Source organism: Panthera pardus, unplaced genomic scaffold (genome assembly GCF_024362965.1).
Source record: "Panthera pardus isolate Hobbes unplaced genomic scaffold, ASM2436296v1 HiC_scaffold_27, whole genome shotgun sequence".
In the NCBI taxonomy this organism is placed as follows: Eukaryota; Metazoa; Chordata; class Mammalia; order Carnivora; family Felidae; genus Panthera; species Panthera pardus.
This window is the reverse complement of record NW_026526843.1, coordinates 115,825,833-115,846,897: the sequence shown is the minus strand read 5'-3', so window position 1 is coordinate 115,846,897 and position 21,065 is coordinate 115,825,833. Positions and strand designations below refer to the sequence as shown.

At 40.9% G+C, this 21,065-nt stretch overlaps 1 protein-coding gene across 9 annotated transcripts in view; it reads left to right on the top strand.

Annotated features, from left to right (window-relative positions):
* Positions 1 to 21,065, top strand: part of FRMPD4 (FERM and PDZ domain containing 4) — an 843,299-nt gene that overhangs the window by 593,236 nt on the left and 228,998 nt on the right. The window lies entirely within an intron of this gene.

Below are 21,065 nucleotides of genomic sequence, written 5' to 3'. Positions count from 1 at the left end.
TATGTACTATAAACGGAGACACAGTTATTTTTAGTTAGCTTCTAAAGAATATTTCTTTTGTAAACAGATTTTTTTCTCTTTGAAATATGAGGCGTCATGCTCATTCTTTTTGGATCCCATAATAGCAAGTTCGTGAATCTTTGATGAAAATATAGCCAAATGCCTGCTCATTCAATAAAGCACATTTTAACTTGTCACAGACTTTGTGAATGAAGTTTTAAAATAGTCTTTTAATTCATTTAATCACATTCTCAATTTCCTGGCGGTTGATGAACATGTTATGATTAAGTAGGGTTTTAAAAATCAGCCCGTTTAAGCTCTGGTTTAAGTTCACTAATAACTAATGGTAATTATAGTTTTATATATGGAAAGTTAATTGCATTTTTCTGGTATGTGATGTGAGAATTAGCCACAGAGAGTTGTGAAAACAATATTTCAAAAAGGGAGATGTCAAGGTAAGTATGTGCGGCATTAATATAATCAGGTATCCTACCTCTTTTCAAGTTTTATTGGTTAACATCTGAGTTATGGTAATCATTGTTATTTTAAAAAAGGCACCTAGGTAAGCTTTCAGGAAGAGGGAAGGAGTTTATTATCTTGTAGTTTGTTTTTGTAAATGAAGTCATGGGCAGTATCGAACAGTAGAGAGCAAAAAACAATCTGTTTCTGCTGCCTTGGAAAGGCAATAAATAGGATTAAGCCTGGGGATTGTCATCTCCTGTACTCCTGGGACACAACAGCGCCCCAGGGTACAAATGATTTTCCTGGGTCTAAAAATGTGGAGATTGAATTGCCATCTTGCTGCTGGGGAGATATTAGTCTGCAGAGGTTAGCCAAAATTCATCGCTACATCTTCTGAGTCAGCTGATGAAAGGGGAATGAGCAGGTTGTACAATATGGGGGCAAGTTAAAGGTAACCAGGAGTGGAATCCGGCCTGAAGATATTGAGATACGAGGAAAATCTAGTTAGAAGGAAGACGGTCCAAAAGCACGATCCCAGAAATCCAGGTATGATGCCTTACTTCTTGTTTCCAGATGGGCTACAATTTATTTGGAAAGAGGACGTGTATTTGAAATGTTAAGCAGAAACAGATCTCAACAGCAGCAGAAGAGACCACATGGAAATACATCTGCAATTGATGTCAGACTGAAGGGAGGGCTCTAGAGAAGGGAAAGAGATGAGTCGTCTAGGGGATCACAGCGAGGTGCTGGCGAAGAAGTAAAAACCTCGGCTGTGTTTTCAAGATGACAGCGAGGTAGGGGAGAGGCTGGGGGCCTTCCCAGTCAGTAGAATAGTAGGAATTTGTTTAGAAGCTTGTTTATTTGGAAATACAAAGTGTGTTCAAGAGCAGAGAGAGACCTCAGGTTTCCGGAGAGAATGCATGTAGGAGAGTGCTTAATGGGCCTGACTTGCCGAGAATCTCTGAAGATCTTGGTTGATCTGTGCTCCCCAGGCCCTGGTCTATACCAGCTTCTCTTCCACCCCTGTCTCTTCCTTTTTTGTTTCTCTTATTTGCATGCCTGTGCTTTAATTTACATACACCGAATCTTGTTTTCAAGACCCCTTGAGAATTGCTGTGTAGGGAGACCCTGTGATGAATAGTTACGTCTCATTGTATTCAGGAGGGTAATTTTGTAAACGTAAAATTTCACAACTTGTTATAAGGGGTGTTTGAGTTGGCTTGACCCGGTGCTGGTGACTGTGTTTCCCCGTAATGGTCTTTACTCCTGTCTCCTCGCTGATGGCGTCATTCTCACGCTGATTTCAAGATGCTCACGGAGGGCGATCTGTTCCCATGGCCATGCCACAAAATATCAAAATGAGGGAACACTCTGTTGACTATAACTCTTCAGGCACTGTCTTCTTTCTAGAAGCACCCAGGAATGCTTCCCTGCAGCCTCGTTGGTCTGAATTGTGTCATATACCCTTTCCTGAACCAGCCTCTACCAGATTGGGAATGCCATACCCTGACTGGCTGAGGTCTGGCTTTTGAAACCACATTCCTGCCGGAGTCATGAAATAGACCTAATTGATCTTGGTCACTCGTGGCCACTCCAGGTGTTGGACTTTGATGTGGCCGCTGTACGGTGGAGGGGCAGAATGAATGTTGGAGACAATCAAGAGGCCCAAGTATTCATGGGTTAACTGTGGTACAAATATAGAATTTCACATAATAAGTTTTGCCTTCAAAAACTGTCTTTGCTATTCTGGCACATTTACTCCCCCGTGTGAATTTTCAGATCTTTTAGCTAAGTGCCAGCAAAAGTCTTCTTCAGATTTTGAATGAGATTTTAGTTCAAATAAGAGAATTGACCCCTGAATGGATTTGATCATTCTCCTCCTTGAACAAATTATGGTACTCTCTTCCTTTTATTTCTGTTAAACCCTTACACTTGTCTTCATATATGCTTCCCCATGAGTGATTTCTTTATAACATAAGTTTTTCATAGCATTCATACCAAGATATTTTATATTGTTTCTTACTATTGGAAACAGGATCTGTTTTTCCATTACATATTCTAACCGGTTAGAATGTGATATTTGAGGCCATTCAGATCTTACTGATTGTTGTGGGGTTTTCGTTTGTTTGTTTGTTTGTTTGTTTGTTTTGGGTAGGATTTTATTTGTTTAATTTGAGAGAGAGAGCGCACGCCCAGGAGCAGCTCAGGGGCAAAGAGAGAGGAGGAGAGAGAGAATCCCAAGCAGGCTCCATGCTTTCAGCACAGAGCCCAACGCGGGTCTCATGTCACAAAATCATGAGATCATGACCTGAGCCGAAATCAAGAGTAGAACACTTAACCCACCAAGCCACCCGGGCATCACTGATTGTTGTATGTTAATTCTTGTGCAGAATTCACTTGTGAATTGTAATTATGCCATGATTATCTTGACAAGTACGTTATCCTTAACTACTGGAAATATGGTCCCTTCTTTCATAATTCTAAACCTCTTACTAATTTAAAAAAATCACTTTTTTAGGTGGAATGTCTAGTTCAGTGATGCATATTTGTTGAATATATATTGGCACAGGTTTTTAGCTATTTCTGGATATTCACTGGAATACGTCTTCAGTTTAACTACTCTGTACATTGTTTTTTGTACTTTTTACTATGTACCCTTTTACTGACATAGGAGTATTCATTCTTTCATATTATAAATCTTTATCATGAATAGGTAGTAAATTGCACCATATATTCCTACTGCTTTAATCAGGATTATTTTTACACGTGAATTAGTATGTAAGTTTGTTGTTCTTTTCCAATGTTACTTTTCTTTGGTTTAGGTGTCATAGTTACAGTAGCCTTTTGAAACAAGTTGATAGGCTTGACATCTTTTAACAAATACAAAGCAGGAATTGTAAGACAGAAGTCAATTTAGCAGAAGTTTAGTCTCCATCCAATAAAATCACTCACCTTAGTGCGACTTTTTGTAGTTACTTGGATTACTGGTTTAATCACTTTAATTTCCTAGGTTTTCCATTTTTGTGGGCAAAATTGTATGTAGTGTTTCCATTTTTGACTACAGCATCTATACTTACACCCTTCGTTTTAAGCTTTATTATTTTTGCCTTTTCTCTTTGCTTTTTTTTTTTTTCCTCTTTGTAGATTTTTAGGTGTTTCATTAGAATTTCCTACAACCAACATTAGATTCAGTGAACTATTTGGTTGGGAATTCGGTTGTTTTTATCCTTTTTAACTTATTTTTTTCTTCATTTGGCACTTTGTAGCTTTAACAGTTGATTACTTAATTTATTTTTACCTTTTGTCTTTGTTAAAAAAGAAAAACATTTGGGGGCGTCTGGATGGCTCGGTCAGTTGAATGTCCAACTCTTGATTTCATCTCAGGTCATGATCTCAGGGTTGCAGGGTCGAGCCCCACGTCAGCCTTAGCACTGAGAGTGGAATCTGCTTGAGATTCTCTCTCTTTCCCTCTAGCTTTGCGTGTCCTCTCTGTCTGATAAATAAATAAGCATGTATTTACTATTTTAGTCCATCTCACTAATAACTGGTTTTCAATAAAGTTCTGTACTAAATATTATATATGTTTCATTCTTCTTTAACTTTGAATTATTTAGTCCATCTCACTAATAACTGGTTTTCAGTAAAGTTCTGTGCTAAATATTGTATATGTTTCATTCTTCTTTAACTTTGAATTATTTAGTCATAAATTTTTGGTTTAAAATGTTTGGGAGTTGAAATCTTTTTCATTCGTTGCATTGTGATAATTGATAATACATAGTCAGTAGGACATCAATTTTGAAATTATGCAGGAATTATTTTGTGTTACTACATAAATGATTTTTTCACAGGCTGCTTATCTGTCTTTTAGTAGGTAAGCTCAACTGATCCAGATTTGTTAGAGGTGGTGAGATACTTGGACTTCTTTGAGTTTCCCTGTATTTTTATGTTTTTTTCTTTTCTGATTTTTTCTTTTCTGAATTGTTTCTTTTTAGCTCCTTAGAAGCTATACATTACATTTTAATTACCTATGCTTATTTTTTTAATAACTTGCTAACACAATATTTTTCTACCAAAATCTAAAAATCAAAAAGTTAGAGTTTGCTCTCCCAAACAACACACTTTAGTTTGTGTTCATTTTCCCAATCTTGAACCTACTACCAACTCCGTAAATACTATGACTTTGAGTTTAGAATTTTCATCGCAGCTGGTTATTACACACACACTCACGCACACACACACACACCTACACACTCAGTTTCGAAACAGTATTTATTTAGTTTTAGCAATTTATTGTATTTTATTTTGTTTTTCTTCTTGTAGGTCTCTCTCATGTCTTTCTTCATTTTATGCTTTATTTGATTTGATTTGATTTTTAAATTTAATATTTATTTATCTTTGAGAGATAGAGAGAGAGGGAAACACAGAATCCAGAGCAGGCTCAAGGCTCTGAGCTAGCCGCACAGAGCCTGACGCAGGGCTCGAACTCACGAACCATGAAATCATGACCTGAGCGGGAGTCAGATGCTTAATTGACTGAACCACCCAGGTGCCCCCATTTTATGTTTTAAATACACGGTGGCATCAGTTCTAATTTTCTACCCTTATAGATGGGTTTATCAGTTCAAAACGTTTTGAGTTTTACCGTGCCTGAGAATGTCTTTATTTCATTCTTACTTTTGAATGATGGTCTTGAGTTTTAGGTTTCTTCCCGTCCTGAACTTTCTCTGTTTACTAAGCCCATTAAAACTGTTACTCCATTATGTTCTGTCTTTTCGTGCCGAGATGAGCATTCTGATAGTGGTCCTTGTCCATCGGAGTGTCATAGTTATTAACCATCTGCCTTTGCCTCTTTTCCTTTGGGGATTCTCTCATACACTCGATTTTATGATGTTTTTGCATGAAGTCTCTGAGACGCAAGTGAATTTTCCTAGTAGTTTAGACACTTTGTTCTTTTCCTAGGATTCGATGTGAAGTTAGCCTGTATTATGCTTTGAAAAGCAAGCCATTGGTTATGTGTTAATACAAAGTATAATAATGGTTTGCTTTGTGATTTCTGTTCAAAATCAAGGATCAGAATTTCTTGATGAAAAATGGTATGAGAGTACTCCCATCCATCTTTTTCCTAATCCTAGAAAATAAGGAAGAGAAATAGATACATCAATGCTTCCTCTGGCCTTTGGAGATTTATTATCTTGTGACTTGCCAGCTCTAAAAAGAATTAAAAGCTCTTTGGATTATAGGCAACTATATTATTTAACAAGTGAGAATATCAGGAAACCAGTGTATAAAAGATTTTCAGATGAACTTTTGAGAAAAATTATCTCCACTGTTTTAGGAAAGTTATATAAGTCATTTGAATCAGATCCAGCATACAAATATGGTGAAATTAGAAATCTCAGAGCAGAATATCAATGAAGTCACTTTACTTCCTGTATCATCCTTGATGCAATTCGGGATCAGATATGAAATTGGACTACGTCCTTGGTCATTAAAGTATGCTAGCCCTTTAATACATGTTGGGCAATACTAGATTTATAGACTTATATGCTCATTATTCCTAATAAAGCTGTGGACATAGTAAAGCTTTTCTTCTTTGAGAGAGAAGGAAGCCTCGGAGATTCAGGATGTTTGTCCAATAAGAGAAGTTAGATGAAGTTCATGATTGTGTCACCTTAAACTTGTGAAGCCCAAGGCACTTTCTCCTTCCTCAGGTGCTTTTAGTTATATGCCACTATACAGCCAGTTTCAAGGAGGCAAGAAACAGAACTCATCCACGTAAGAGGAGATTTTCTAAACACAAGGTGAAGCAGAACCCTATGAGTTAGAATCTATTTTTTCTCACGTATAGACAAGGATTCCAAGTCTTAGTGCTGGGAGACAATTCTCCGTGCATCTGTCACCTTCCCACATGGTCTTATGACCGTAGACACTGATTATCCTTTTGCTAAAATATCTTTACAAGATTGTGTAGAGAAGAAGCTTGGACGACAGGGTGGTGGCTCTATCCAGAGGAAGTGTACGTTTGTGTATTGTCAAGTATAATGAGGATAGTAGCTCCTTCCGGGCAAAGAGGAGACAGGCTTTAGTGTCCATTGAAACGATGCAAGTTCCCTACATTCAGTGTTCCTGCCCTGTAATGAACCCCTATAGAAAATGTATCATGGGATTTCTTTGTGACTGCCATTGGGGTTTAGGGGTCTGCAGGTGGCACAAATGGTGTCAGTCTCGCTATTGTTATAGCTATTAGTAATAAATTCTTTTTATGTTTGATCCCGTGTCTAGTGTCTCGTGCAAGGAAACACAACACTGCATCCGATTAACGTGTTGTTATCTTGCTAATCGAGTTAAATCTCCGCTCTTCCTCAGATCATAGGCTTATGAAGACTCAAAGCCATTTAGCTAGGAAGTAGTGGGGTTTGAACCCGTGCCTGAAGGACCCCAGAACCAAAGCTCCCAAACTCCACTTTGTACTGGTTTGTGTGGAAACAGGAATAATCTCAGCAAGAGCCCACAATGTAACTCTAAGTAGTTTATTAGTACATTCTGAACTGATAAAGGCCAGACCTCATTTCGTTGTCTTCCTTTAAATTCTAGCCAACTTTATGCAAAGGCCTTGGAAATGGGTCATTTACAATGTGTGAGCATTAGACCACTGTCACCTGTCAGCAGATGAGATGTTTTCCTTGTGAATAATTCACATTTTTCAATTAAGGCATTGTTTATTAAAATGCCATTTTTGAAGTTGGCTCAACACACCAAGTGGTAATTGGCAACTGGAACCTTAGTTTTAATTAGTTTGCCAAGTTTTATTTTCCAACAGGAAAGTTGAGAAGTACAGGATTTTAACAAAATGAGACGACAAAACAAAATAGTAAAAATTCCCATATATGAAACGGAAAACTGCGAAGTCGTTTGTGACCTTTGACAACTCAGGAAGATTCCCTAAACTTGAAATAATTATTTTAATAAGTTGCTGTGAGGGTGTAATAGAAAAGGACACTGGCTTCGGGATACAAAAATACTTTCCATCCATTTGTATTTCAGTTTCAAAGAATAATTTTGCGTGAGCATGTCACATACACTAAACAAATCGTTGTGTACCTCGAATTCAAATTTAATTGGGTGTCCTAGATTGTATTTGCAACCCTATAGAAAGATAATATGTATATTAAATCATCCTTGACTTGATGTCTGTTCGGATGGTTTATTAAGGCACTGCTCCCAGGGAATAGTGTCAGCCATATCCACTACGCTGCTCTAGAAAACCACAGAATACTGAGTCGTTTACAACAACAAATTGACGGGACGTGGGAGACAGGACTCAGTTAAGAAACTGTCTTCTTCTGTTCATGCTGAGATAACATAATCTCATAGACTAGGTAACTTATGAATAATAAAACTTGTAGTTCTGAGCGCCCTGAAGACTAGAATACCGGAATCACATTTAGCGACAGATTTCAATGCCTGGTGAGATCCTCAGTCCTGGTTCTTGGACAGCTGTTTTGTCACCGCGTCTTCACCCAGTTGAAGGGCAAGAGAGCTCTCCAGGGTCTGTCCCACAAGGGCACTAATCCCATCAAGTGGTCGCCAGCATTTGGACTTCAATCACCTCCCAAGGGCCACGCCATCTAGCACTACCCCTGTGTGTTTTTTGGTTTTGTTGTTTTCAACTGTGAGATATTTAAATTTTTTTAATGTTTATTTTTGAGAGAGAGAGAGAGAGACAGCACGAGTGGGGGAGGGGCAGAGAGAGGGAGACACAGCATCCAAAACAGGCTCCAGGCTCTGAGCTGTCAGCACAGAGCCCGACGCGGGGCTTGAAGTCACGAACTGTGACATCGCGACCTGAGTCAAAGTTGGCGCTTAACCGACTGAGCCACCCAGGTGCCCCTAGTACTACCCCTTTGGATGGTAGGATTTCAACATATAAATCGGAAGCGCGGGGCACAAACGTTCCAACCATAACAAAACCCTAAGAGATACAGGACCTACTTCCCCAGAGATAAGTATCACAATTCTCAGGACACTTGTTTTTCTAGATTGGACTGCTCATTTAGCACTCTGGATAGTATCTCTTCTCTATTTTATTTGCACATAACTGTGACAAAATGAGCATTCCTTGAATCCAGAGAGGAACAGCCTCCTACTTACTGTGGTATTGAAAGCCCAGTTGGAGTTGACTATAAACATACAATCTACAATCTTTGCAGGGCATCTCATGGGGGGATTACAGCGCATAATTTGGAAGGCCATGAAATGCTACATGGCTTTGTGTGAAAAATCGTGGAGAGAAGTTGAATGGCCTTAAACAGATGCCCAAATTGCACATTAAAACCCTGTAATTTTAAGGAAGTCTTCCCAGGATGCTGTATGCTTTGCTCGGCCCATAAAACTCTCAATATTAAAATTAAAAATTGCTTACTGCAGAACTGGAAAAGAGAATTTCTATTGAAATCATTATTTCTTTTATTTGATTACTTTTTGCCCTTTCCCTTTCTTTCAAATAATAACTCTACCACAAAAGCATCCTCTCATGTCATATTCGCTCCCACTCACTCAAGGGTGAGACTCCCAGGATGCAAAATAATAGAGTGCGGGGCAGGGCATTTGGCCACAGTCTTGGGCATCATTTAGAGGCGAATAAGGAGAAAATGGAGATGCAAATTGAAGAGTTAAAGAGCCTTTGGAAGTTTTTTTTGTTTTGTTTTGTTTTGTTTTTTTTAAACTGAGTGGTGGGGGGGAAATGTATTTTGTTGGAATAAAGCACAGGAAAAGGTCTCCCAACGGTGAGGGTGTTTCTAAACGTAACGTAATAAAGCTCCTTCTGGGGAGGTAGAGCTTTCTGGCGCAAGCTTCCCAACCAGTGCGCCACAAGTGGATTATAAGGAGGACGATCATATGTCACAGTTTGCCAGGACATTTTTTGTTTATGCCTGAAGTGTTAGCGTAATTATTAATATTTGCTCTATTTGTCAGGGTACCTCCACTCGCTGGGCACAGCATGGTTATAAAATCTGCCATGGAGAGACAAGTGGGTTTTTAGGTTGGAGGTGAAGCCAGGAGACAGAATATTAATATCAAGAATCCATGTGAAAACACCAAATGGTCCATGCGGGTTTGACAAATTAAAGCACTGGTGGCAACTCTATAAAACATCTAACCCAGCGCCGTGAAATGAAAATATATTGCAATTCAAACCTCAGTGACACACCACTTCCCCTTGCCTAGGACTCCAAACATGCCAAGTTCGATAAAGACAGGTTTTAATGATTAGGTGGGGAAATTTCAACCCTTAGACACCGCTGGTGGAAATACAGAATGGTGCGGCTTTTTTAACAAACTGATTGAAAGTTTCCCGAAGTGTTAATCGTAGCATTACGGTACGGCACAGCAATTCTACCTACGTGTGTACCCATGTGACACGGCACCACATGTACACTCACAAACTTGTACGTGAATATTCACAGCAACGATGTTCATGAAAGCCAGCATGTGGCAACAATACAGATGTCCGTTAAATGATGAGTGGGTAAAGCAAATGTGGTCTCTCCATATTATGGAACATTCTCTGGCCATAAAAATAACAAATTACTGGTACAGGCTACCACATGGATGGACCTAGGCAACGTTATGATAAGTGAAAGAAGCCAATTACAAAAGGTCACAAATTGTACAATATTACATATCAGAAATGTTTAGGATAGGCAAGTCCTTAGAGACAGAAAGCACATTAGTTTCCATGGGTCAATGGGAGGGTTAATGGGGAGAGAGTGTTAATGGGTATAGGGGTATTTTGTGGGTTGATGAAAATGTTCTGGTAATAAAATGTGGCGATGATTACCCAACTTCTGTTAATATAGTAAAAACCAGGGGTGCCCGGGCAGCTCAGTCAATTTAAGTCAGACTCTTCAATTTGCCTCAGGTGATGATCCCAGGGTATTTGGACCTCCTGAAGCCTTTTTTTCTCTCTCTCTGCCTATGCCCTGTGTGCTCATGCATTCTCTCTCTGTCTAAAATAAAAAGAATTTTTAAAAACATGGTAAAAACCACTGCCCTGTATAGTTGAAAGGTGGAATTTTATGGTATGTAAATGATGTCAATAATGGGTTGATATTCTCTCTGTGTATAACGTCAGCCACATGCATTAGTATAAATTTTGTCGTATGCACATTAAGAAAGGTATAACGAAAGAGGTAAAAATAATTTTAGTAATATAGTTTATTTAACTTAATATGTCCAAAATGCTATCTTACGGTCTATCAATATTTCTGAAATTACTAAAACATTTTCCATTCATGGTCTCGTACCATGGTCTTACGAGTGCCATTTGTATTCTATACGCAGAAGGACACTCATTTCAGGCTTGCCACATTTCAGAGACTCTTTGGATTCGTGGCTGCCTTCGTGGTGACAGTGCATCTTCCCAACATTCATTAATTAATAGCTGCTTGCTTCAGGGTTTTGTGTGTTCAGTATAATAAAGTTACAACAGGAGGCCGAAATAGCCTAATCTGTTGTGTGAGATCAACCTAAGTGGAAACAAAGGAAAACGTGATTTCATTGGGTTTTGTGTATTCTTAGGGCCAGCTTGTTTGTAATTCTCACGCTATCTGTTGTGCCTCAAATGAACATGGGATGCAGATGTTTTTGCTTTAGAGGAAAATAGCAAAGCCACAGCTAGCAACTGCATCCATTCACATTTATAGTTTGGTCTTCCAGAAAAGTGTGGCCCCGCCATAGGGGGGGAGTAGCTTCCTTTGAACAACTTCAGCTTCCATGTCATTGGCATTGATTCTTACTTCTGTCAAAATTGGCCTCATGCTCATGTCAGCACTAACTCAGCTCAGAACCTGATTTTTCAATTTCCAATTTTCTGTCCACCTGGTGGTTTTGATGCCCTCCTATCTCAACAGCGTGGCATAGAATACATCTTAACTCCTTGTAGATGATCCTGCTTAGCCCCTAATTTGAGAGAGATACAGGATTTGCAATATCCTGTGGGTTGACCTGGGGGCTATTTGTGAAGCAGAGAAAGGGAAAAAATAACCTGCAGGAAATATGCTCGTCTGTTTCCTGACATTGAGATTTTCTAAGGATAGGGAAAAAAGGTTCTCAAGGGAAAATTCATGCCCAAAATAAAGCAGAATTATGCCTGTCATTAATTTTTTTAATGTTTATTTATTTTTGAGGAAGAGAGAGAGAGTGTGTGAGCTGGGGAGGGGCAGAGAGAGAGGGAGACACAGAATCCTAAGCAGGCTCTAGGCTCTGAGCTGTCAGCACAGAGCCTGATGCAGGACTCGAACTCATATACTGTGAGATCATGACCTGAGCCAAAGTCAGACACTCAACTGACTGGCTGAGCCACCCAGGAGCCCCTAAGTTTTTTTTTTTTTTTTTTTAAAGTAAACTCCTCACCCAAAATTGGTCTTGAACTCACAACCCTGAGATGAAGTGTCACGTGCTCTCCCAGCTAAGCCTGCCAGGTTCTCCCAGGCATTAATTTTTTGATTCTGTGTTCGTGTTGACAGTTGGGAATAAAGGGGTGGTAAGAGATGCTTGGAGCAAAACTCCACAGCGCCTAGGACAGTGTCTTAGGAACATGGCAGAGACTGACCTTTGCCCCTTAGTCTAGGCATGGAGACGCAGTGTTTGCTTTTTTCCTGGAAAGCTGCTAAAATATATTTTTTCCTGGTGGTATATATCCCATTATATTCCTATTTTATAGCTGAAGAAAGTAGTATTCCAAGAGGTTCACGAATTCGCCCAGTGATGGCCTCTGATAAGAGGCAGCGTTTAAATGGCAGTTGAGTTGCCTTTTGTGCACTTTGTAAGCTTACAGAGGTATAGTGTTGTCACCATTTGTTTCTATTATGAAAGCGTTTAATAGATGGCGGAGCATTTCCTGCCCTTTTCCATGTGCCTGGGTAGAGCTTGCCAGAAGGGTTTTCCAACTGTAGCAAAGAATGCAAGTTTGCACATATCTCACACGTTCTTTTTTTTTTTTTTTTTTAATGTTTGTTTATTTCGAAAGAGGGCGATTGGGAGAAGAGCAGAGAGAGGGAGAAAGAGAGAATCCTAAGCAGGCTTCACGCTGTTAGCATAGCACCAGACACTTGGCTCGAACCCACAAATTGTGAGATCGCGACCTGAGCTGAAATCAAGAGTCGGACGCTTAACCAACTGAGCCACCCAGGCGCCCCGAGATCTCATGCGTTCTTACATTTGATGACATGTGTTGTTTGGAACGTGAAAATGAGAGATGGCTCTCCAGTGCAGTGAGCTTCTTGCTGGTGATGTGACTTTGTCTTTGTTCTCAAGGATGAGGGAGTCCTATAGAGAGAGAGATTATAAAGTTAGTCTCTGGATCAGTGCAGAGATCGGAGATGACTGTGTAGACCCGTGGCTGTCATCTCTCTTGGTCAAGAGTCATAGTTGGAAGCACATCTTGCGATACATTTGAGGACAGAAATAACTTGATGGATCTGTTTGTAAAACCACCAAACCTTCAGAGAGACAATACTTCGGTTAGTAGGTATCATGGACCCTGATGTTTGCCATTCTGTTTCTTTTGTGTTAGCCACCACCCCCTGTCCTGATTCAACATTCCACTGATCAGTACCAACTTGCAATGTTGAAAATATTGTAATGTTGGAAAACATTGTCTGCTGCACACGTTTTGGGGTACTCTAGGATGCTTCGAGTGCCTGGAACAGATAGTAAATGTTTTTCAAATGGGAAGAAGAGGATTAATAATGCTGAAACTAATCAGAAAAGAGTGGATTCTGGCTCCTAGTGCCCTTTGTTGGGGTTTTTGAACTTCACGATCGTGGGTAGTAAGGAGATGTGGGTGGTTTCTCACCAGGGGTGTTTCTGTTCCTTTTGGGGGCATTTGGAATTAGCCGTGGGCATGATGTCTGTGAACACTCCTGGCGTTTCCTCATCAGAGTAAATGAATACTGATCTGATGAGGACAATGGGGCTGTGTTGCACTGCAGAGTTTTTACTGCCAAACTTGCCCCTTTAGCTCCAATGGAGAAATGTGATGGGTTTTTCATTGCCAAGAAGATCGCCTGGTCGCCTGCGGCATGGGACGTTGGTAAAGCAGCCAAAGACTAAATCTGTGCGAGTCTTTGGGCTAAGCTCCTGTTTCAAATGACTAAATCAGGGGCACCTGGCTGGCTCAGTTGGGGGAGCATATGGCTCATGGTCTCTGAGTCTTGAGTTTGAGCCCTTTGTTGAGTGTAGAGATTACGTAAATAAGTAAAATTACTGAATGAACAATTCCTTCGTAACTCAGGGATGGAAGGACAGCCAAGGTGGACACAGCAGGGATGGCCCAAGGTGGAGTTGCTTATTATCTGTGACACCACCGACATTTGGAGCGAGATAATTCCTTGTTCTGGGACCTGTGAAGGTCAAAAATGTTTGTAAATATTGCCACGTGTGCCATAGAGGGCAAAGTCACCCTTGTTGACAACCACTTGTCTAATAAGGAGATCCATACACAACTTTTAAAATAAATTGCATATAAGAATAGGAAGGTCACAAGTAGCTTGCCCAGAACAAGCCTGTCTCCTGCATAAGAGTCACTTAAGGCCCCTTGATGAGGCATAAACCCTGGAAGACTTTTTCTCTTTCCCCTAGAATCACATGTCTTATACCTTCTCTGGTAAACTGTTAGAGATGACAAAATTTAAAGTGATGTGTAAAAACCAACGAAAGTCCAGTCTGTCTCTGCTCTGAAGGGAAATCAATTCCTGTGGAACCAGTACATTAGGAGTTCGTAGTCTTTTTTTGTTTGTTTGTTTAATGTTTATTTATTTTTGAGAGAGAGAAATAGAGAGAGAGACAGAGTGGCAGTCAGGGAGGGGCAGAGAGAGAGGGAGACACAGAATCCGAAGCAGGCTTCAGGCTCTGAGCTGTCAGCACAGAGCTCTATGTGGGGCTCAAACCCATGAACCGCGAGATCTTGACTTGAACAGTCAGAAGCTTAACCGACTGAGCCACCCAGGTGCCCCAGGGGTCCGTAGTCTTTAAGAGTGTGATGGGGGTAATGCTTCTTTTAGGTCTCATGTTTCTAGGTGGATAGCTAATCATTTCACAGCTTAACCCCATCATGGATCCAGGGCTTTATCTATTTACTTACATTTAGAATAAATACGTAAATTGCAATCTGCATAGATTCCCGGTGATATCCTCTTTGAAGGAATAATGACAATTTTGTGACCGGTGGTGCTAAGGATATTTGCACTTATTATCAAAACAACATGCTTAAAAAACATAAGTCTCTTCCCTGTGCTAAGTTCACTTGATTTTCACCCTTTTGTTGTTTTCAATTTTATTTCATCGAACTAAATGTAGTATCGCCTTTGAATGTCAGCTTTCACAATGTAGAGCTGTCTTCCCAATAAGGATCCTACTTCACCTCTTCTAGGAAATCTCCTTTAGGTTTCTGTATGAAGGGTGGTAACTGTCCTGGTTTTACAAAGGCGATATTTATAGGATGGGAATTAATTGCATGCAACAAATATTGCTTGAATGTCTTTAGAATCCACAGACTGTGCATGTCTAGGGAATGATGGAGTATTTGTGTACTCAGTTAATCAAAGTGCAAATGTCTTGTTTCCAAACAGAACAAGCTTCTCTTAAAATTTATTAATGGAGAGTCGCTAATGTGGAGAAATGAAATGATCTAGGCAGTTGTGAGAACGTTGTTCTGTTTTAAAGATAACTACTGTGTGTAGCTGAGAAGAATAGAAGTTTATTCTTTAAAATTCATGTTGTTGGCCAATGAGATCAGAGCATTTACATGAAAAAAAGAAGGAAAAGACCTACCTAATTTTTGATCCTGAAACACTTGAATAAACAAAATGAGCACCATTCCTTTAAATAAACATTGCTAAAATGTGTGATGTAGTCTGGCTAAATTCACCCACTGGGTACAGTTTTGCCCCATGTGAAATTCCTGGGTTATGCCTGGGAAATACTCAATTATCCAGGCAAATGGGTTTGCTTTGTCATTCTTTTTTTCTATTGATGTTTTTGAAATAGTTTTTTTAATGCTTACTTTTACTGTTGGGAGAGAGAGAGAGAGGAGCGAGCATGAGTGGGGTGGGGCACAGAGAGGGCGACAGAGGATCCAAAGTGGGCTCCCCGCTGACAGCAGAAGGCCTTGAGCCGAAGTCAGACGCTTAACCCACTGAGCCACCCTGGTGTCCCTCTCTCAAGGTTTTAATTTTAATTTCAGGATAGTTCATAAGAGCTGGCTTTTATACACGCGAGAAAGACTAATAAGAATTATTGCTGTCTTTGTGGAAACACAGGGATGAGAGATGGCTCACATTGAAAGAAAATGAAGGAGTGTCTCTTAGGTATAGTCAACATTTACATATTTGACGTGAAGTGAACTGATAGGCTTAAGATTAAGTATCTCTTGCTGACACGCATGTTAGAAGATAGATCTGATCTCAAACCGGTTTTTATTCCCCCATTGAGCACCACTACTAGTGCAGGAAGCAGCCCGCCCAACTGTCCGTGTCGAGCACATTTAGAGTCAGACTCCCCTATGGTTTGTGCGTGTAACTCTGAACCTTCCTCTGCTCAGAAATCTTGTCTCTCTCATGGCCAGGTACTGTGACTGTTAGACATAAACGAGTTAATTCTCTGGCTATTTCAACCCTGGCTGATCTATTCACCTAGGCAGAGACCCATGGATGGACCCTGTTACTTGGATTTCTGAGCCAAGGGACTTTCTCAATACTTCTTTAACCAAACTGGTTGTGGTCGTCCCCGTGCTGAGAATCGTTCTGCAGGGAAAAAACTCCGGGATTAGAACAAACATTGGAGTTTGCATTCAGAAGAGTCCCCTCTAAAACTTCCCTCCTCCCTTCCCGATCGAGTACCTTTGTATAAATTGCTCAAACTGTTTGGTCCTGGGTGTCCTCAAGCGTTAAGCGAGGGGAACCATTTTAACTGCTCTAGATTTCAATATCGTAAGTATTTGGACGGTAATACATCTCAAAGGGCCTTCCAAATGAAAGATCATATTGTCATTTCTTAGTAATTGTAGTCGTGTTATCAGAATGGCTAGGCTTGTGGAATGAACCATAAATATTTTTCTTAAGGTAATGACACAAAATCTAATACTCACACAAATCATCCCGGGACCAATAACAATGCCTGAACCGATGATAAGTTTGTTACTTTTATTACATCGTAGTTTATCCTTGTCACAATAAAATGAGATGCTTATTATTCCCTGCAGTTCTAAAATGTGAACCCATTTGCATACGCTGTAAGAGGAGGGAATTCGGAATGAATTTTACATGGAGTAATTTCCCCTGACTTTGGTGACGTATGTGGTGTTTCTTTCCGATGGCCATGGCTTATACTACTTCGTGCGTTAATTTGACCAATGTTCGTAGCCCCGCTACGGGCGTCCTGTGTACAGGATCGAGGTGACCACTGAGCCCAGTTACGGGCAGTCCCGCCAATTAGTGTCTAGTCTTAGATTCTCCCTCAGTGGTTCGCTACTCAGTGTCCTTAATTATGGGCAGTGCCGTTTATTTGAACTGGCACTCGTTTTCCCTCTGAAGAGATTTTCTAAATTGGTGATAGTTATTTCGGGTGAGAGATTGGATGTATTATTTAAAGGCCAAAAAAAAAAAGAAAGGTCACAAAAAGAAAGAGAGAAAGGTGCCTGCAGTGTTTACCCGGCCCTCGTCCTCCCAAACTTTTATGGGCAAGACAAACTTCTTATTACAATACTGTTTGATTAATAGCAAATCTCCTAATACATGCAATGGAACCAAATTCTAACAGTTACCATATATCAGCTTCATGTTTTTGGCTCCAGCTTCCTTCCTTCCTTCCTTCCTTCCTTCCTTCCTTCCTTCCTTCCTTCCCTCCTTCCCTCCCTCCTTCCTTCCTTCCTTCCTTCCTTCCTTCCTTCCTTCCTTTCCTTCCTTCCTTCCTTCCTTCCTTCCTTCCATCCTCCCTTTCTTTTTTATCATTTCTTTGACCTTGAAATAATACATCCACCTCTCCCTCGAAATAACTACCACCGATTTAGAAAATCTCTTCAGAGGGAAAAAGAGTGCCAATTGCTTTCAATGTTCAGTTCATTTGATCTTCTAAGATGGCCTGTGCTCTGACCATATTGACCTCTGGTTCCGGAGAGGAAACGAGGGATGGAGAGAGGGGTCGGGATGAGCAGATGGCATGCCATTCCCGGCTTTACCCACCTTTCTGAGAAATCCCACTCGACACTTTTCCCTGCAGTCTCATTGATTGGAACGCAATCGCGTGGCCTCAGCACGTTCTGGAGCTGGAAATGTAGTTTTTAGCTGTACATGCTACCTGTGAATGAAAGTGGAATTCTTTCACTAAGTAGGAGGGGGAGGTTCCTACTGGGAAGCAGAATCCGCCATACTTTTACCCCCATGGTAAGGGATACTCCGTTAAACTGAGAGCGTTTGGGGGGCGGATTTCTTTGCCCTAAATAATTCTCACCGAAGCAGTGGGGACATCTACCTTTGGTTTGGACTCAATGTTGTAAAATTTATCCCAGTGAAGGAGAGAGATAAAATGAAGAGAGTCCATGAAGCAAGTGGCTCCCTGCCTTACTTGAGGAAAAAGCCAAAGTCCTTTACATGAAAAATGCAGAGGGCCCTCCGGGAACGGGCCTCGTCACATCCCCTCCTGCTCGTTCTGTTTCAGACACAGTAACCTTGAACATACCAAGCGGGCCTCTGCCATCGGATCCGTGCCGTGGCCGCTCCGCTGGGCCTGAACTGCTCCCCAGGGTCCCGGCTTGGTTCCTTCCTTTTCATCCTTCAAGCCTTTGTTGCAGTTGTCTCTTTTTAGGAAAACCTTAATATTGTGATATTATGATTTGTAGTAAGAAATATATATTTGGCCTTCATCCCCTTTTCTGTCCTAGAGCTCCTAAAAACCTTTATGAGGAGAACAATGAAGGTGGCTCTTTTTATGTTAATGATGTCATTTTTGGAGAGTTCCTAAGGGTGGGGGCTCCTTGTCAAGGGACCCGACCATGTAATTAGAGGGCTGCACTTTACTATTATCTTTTTTTTTTACTTGAGGTTTTTATTAGTAATATTAGTGTTGGGTGTCCAAGTAGCGATTCAACACTTCCATACGTCACCCGGTGCTCATCAGAACAAGGGCACTCGTTACTCCCCGTCCCCCCACCCCTCTACATTCTGGTGACTCTCAGTTCCACCTCCCCGACCTCCAGCGAGGGGAGAAGGGCTAGAGATTGACTTCAGTGGCCAGTTATTGAATCTCTTCTATGTAATGAAGCCTCCATATACTCCCCAAAGCGTAGAAAGTGTTTCCAGAGCTTCCCCATCGGTGAAGACATGGATGTCCTGGGAGAGGGGTGCCCTGGAGAGGGCGTGGAGACTCCTCGTCCCTTTCCCCGTGACTTCCCCTTTGCATCTCTTCAATCTGGCCGTTCCTGAAGGTTATATCCTTTCATAATTAAGTGGTAATCAAGGAAGTAAAATGTTTCTCTGAGTTTTGTGAGCTGGTCCAGCAAATTAATCAAATCCAAGCAGGTGGTTTTTGGAACGCCAGATCTACAGCTGGTGACAGGCACAGATGACATCTTGGACTAGCCTCTGGCATCGGAAATGGGCGGGGGGTAGGCAGTCTAGTGGGACACAGTTTTCAATCTTTGGAATCTGATGCTGTCTCCTGGTAGATAGTGGCCGAATTGGGTTGGGGTCCAGAATACCCAGCTGGTGTGGTGAAATTGCTTGTTGGAACGGGCCCCCTCCCCCACCTGCCCCACGGTGTAATTGGGTATCAGAATTTTTAGCCTACCTTGACCTAGAGTGTGCAAAATTACCACTTTTCCTCATAGTGTTCCATCCCTCATAAAAGAAATAAATGGAGGCCCCTGGGTGGCTCAGTTGGTTAAGCATGCGACTTCGACTCAGGTCATGATCTTGCGGTTCATGGGTTCGAGTCCCGTGTCAGGCTCTGTGCTGACTGCCTAGAGCCTGGAGCCTTCTTCGGATTCTGTGTCTCCCTCTCTCTCTACCACTCCCCTGCTCACGCTATCTCTCTCTGTCTCTCAAAAATAAATAAAGTTAAAAAAATTTTTTTTCGTTAAAAACAAAGAAAGAAATGACAGCACTTTGCCTTTTTTCAGATTGTTTGTGACATGGATGAAGAATCTCTTTTGGTTTTCTAACGTTTTCCTTACATGAGAAACTTTTTCCTCCTGGTTAATTGTGCAGGGAGTTCTGGAGAAGGGGATTTTCAAAGAGGGTGTGGCCTTGAAGGACAGGGAGAAAAATAGCAAACAAATGTCGCAAATTCTGTCTGATACTTCTTTTTATGTGTATATGAATAGGCTAACAGGATGAAACTGAGGGAAAAAGTCTATTTAAATATCTATTGTCTTTGTATGTAATGTTTCAGACTGTTCTCACAGTCATTTCTTAATTTTTATTGTAAAATCTGGTTTTCCAATTACCTGTTCCTCAGAGTTTCCCATTTGTTGATACCCTCAGTGATGTGCGTGTGTGTGTGTGTGTGTGTGTGTGACCCATGTGAATTCTCTTTTCTCTTTTCCATGCTTTTGTAGCTAACAAATCTTGACATACTGAAGAAATTCTCCATATTTTTCTCCGCGTGTATACTCACTCGTTAACTTCCTTATTTTCTCTGAATTGTTTCTCATCCTCGCCTTGAGTTGTTGAACTGTCTCCTCGCTTCTCTTTTCTTTTTTGTCTTCTTTTCTTACTAGTGCGTCACTATCCTTCAATTGAATACAAGGAGACCCTGTGTGAACGGTATTAGGACTAATGTCATGTGATTTTCTTAGTTGCATAGTCTCTCCTCTGCTAAGTCCTTGTGACTCCTTTACAATGATGATTATGTCAGTGAAAATCAGCACCCTAATTGCAAAACCAAGACCAAGAAGTACCACTGTATCTGAAAACATGACATTAACCAGAGAACATCTGTATCTGTACAGAAGAAATACGAATAGCTAATTTTTGCAAAATCTTGCGTTTAAATTGTTATTCCTCGATGAGTGGTCATTTTAATTGTTCTTCTAAAATGCATTTTATAACTTGGAATCAAAATGTGATGTGCAGATGGAGTATGATGTATACCTACTTGGTCATGCATTGCATTATGTGTAGAATAAGTTTTTAATATTTTTGATATATTCATGGCCACGAGTACTATCTTGACTTTTCGTTAAGTACCTAGAGGAGATGAGCAAAGGGGAGTAATCAAGAAATTGTGCCGGGGCACCTGGGTGGCTCAGTCGGTTGGGCGGCCGACTTCGGCTCAGGTCACGATCTCGCGGTCTGTGAGTTCGAGCCCCGCATCGGGCTCCGTGCTGACAGCTTGGAGCCTAGAGCCTGCTTCGGATTCTGTGTCTCCCTCTCTCTCTGCCCCTTCCCCATTCACACTCTGTCTCTCTCTGTCTTTCAAAAATGAATAAATGGTAAAAAAAAAAAAAAAGATTAAACAGAAATTGTGCCATATTCCACAGAAAACGGCTGTCATACCTAGAGTATGTCAGTTGCCCAACATGGCAGTGGTCTTCATTGTCAATG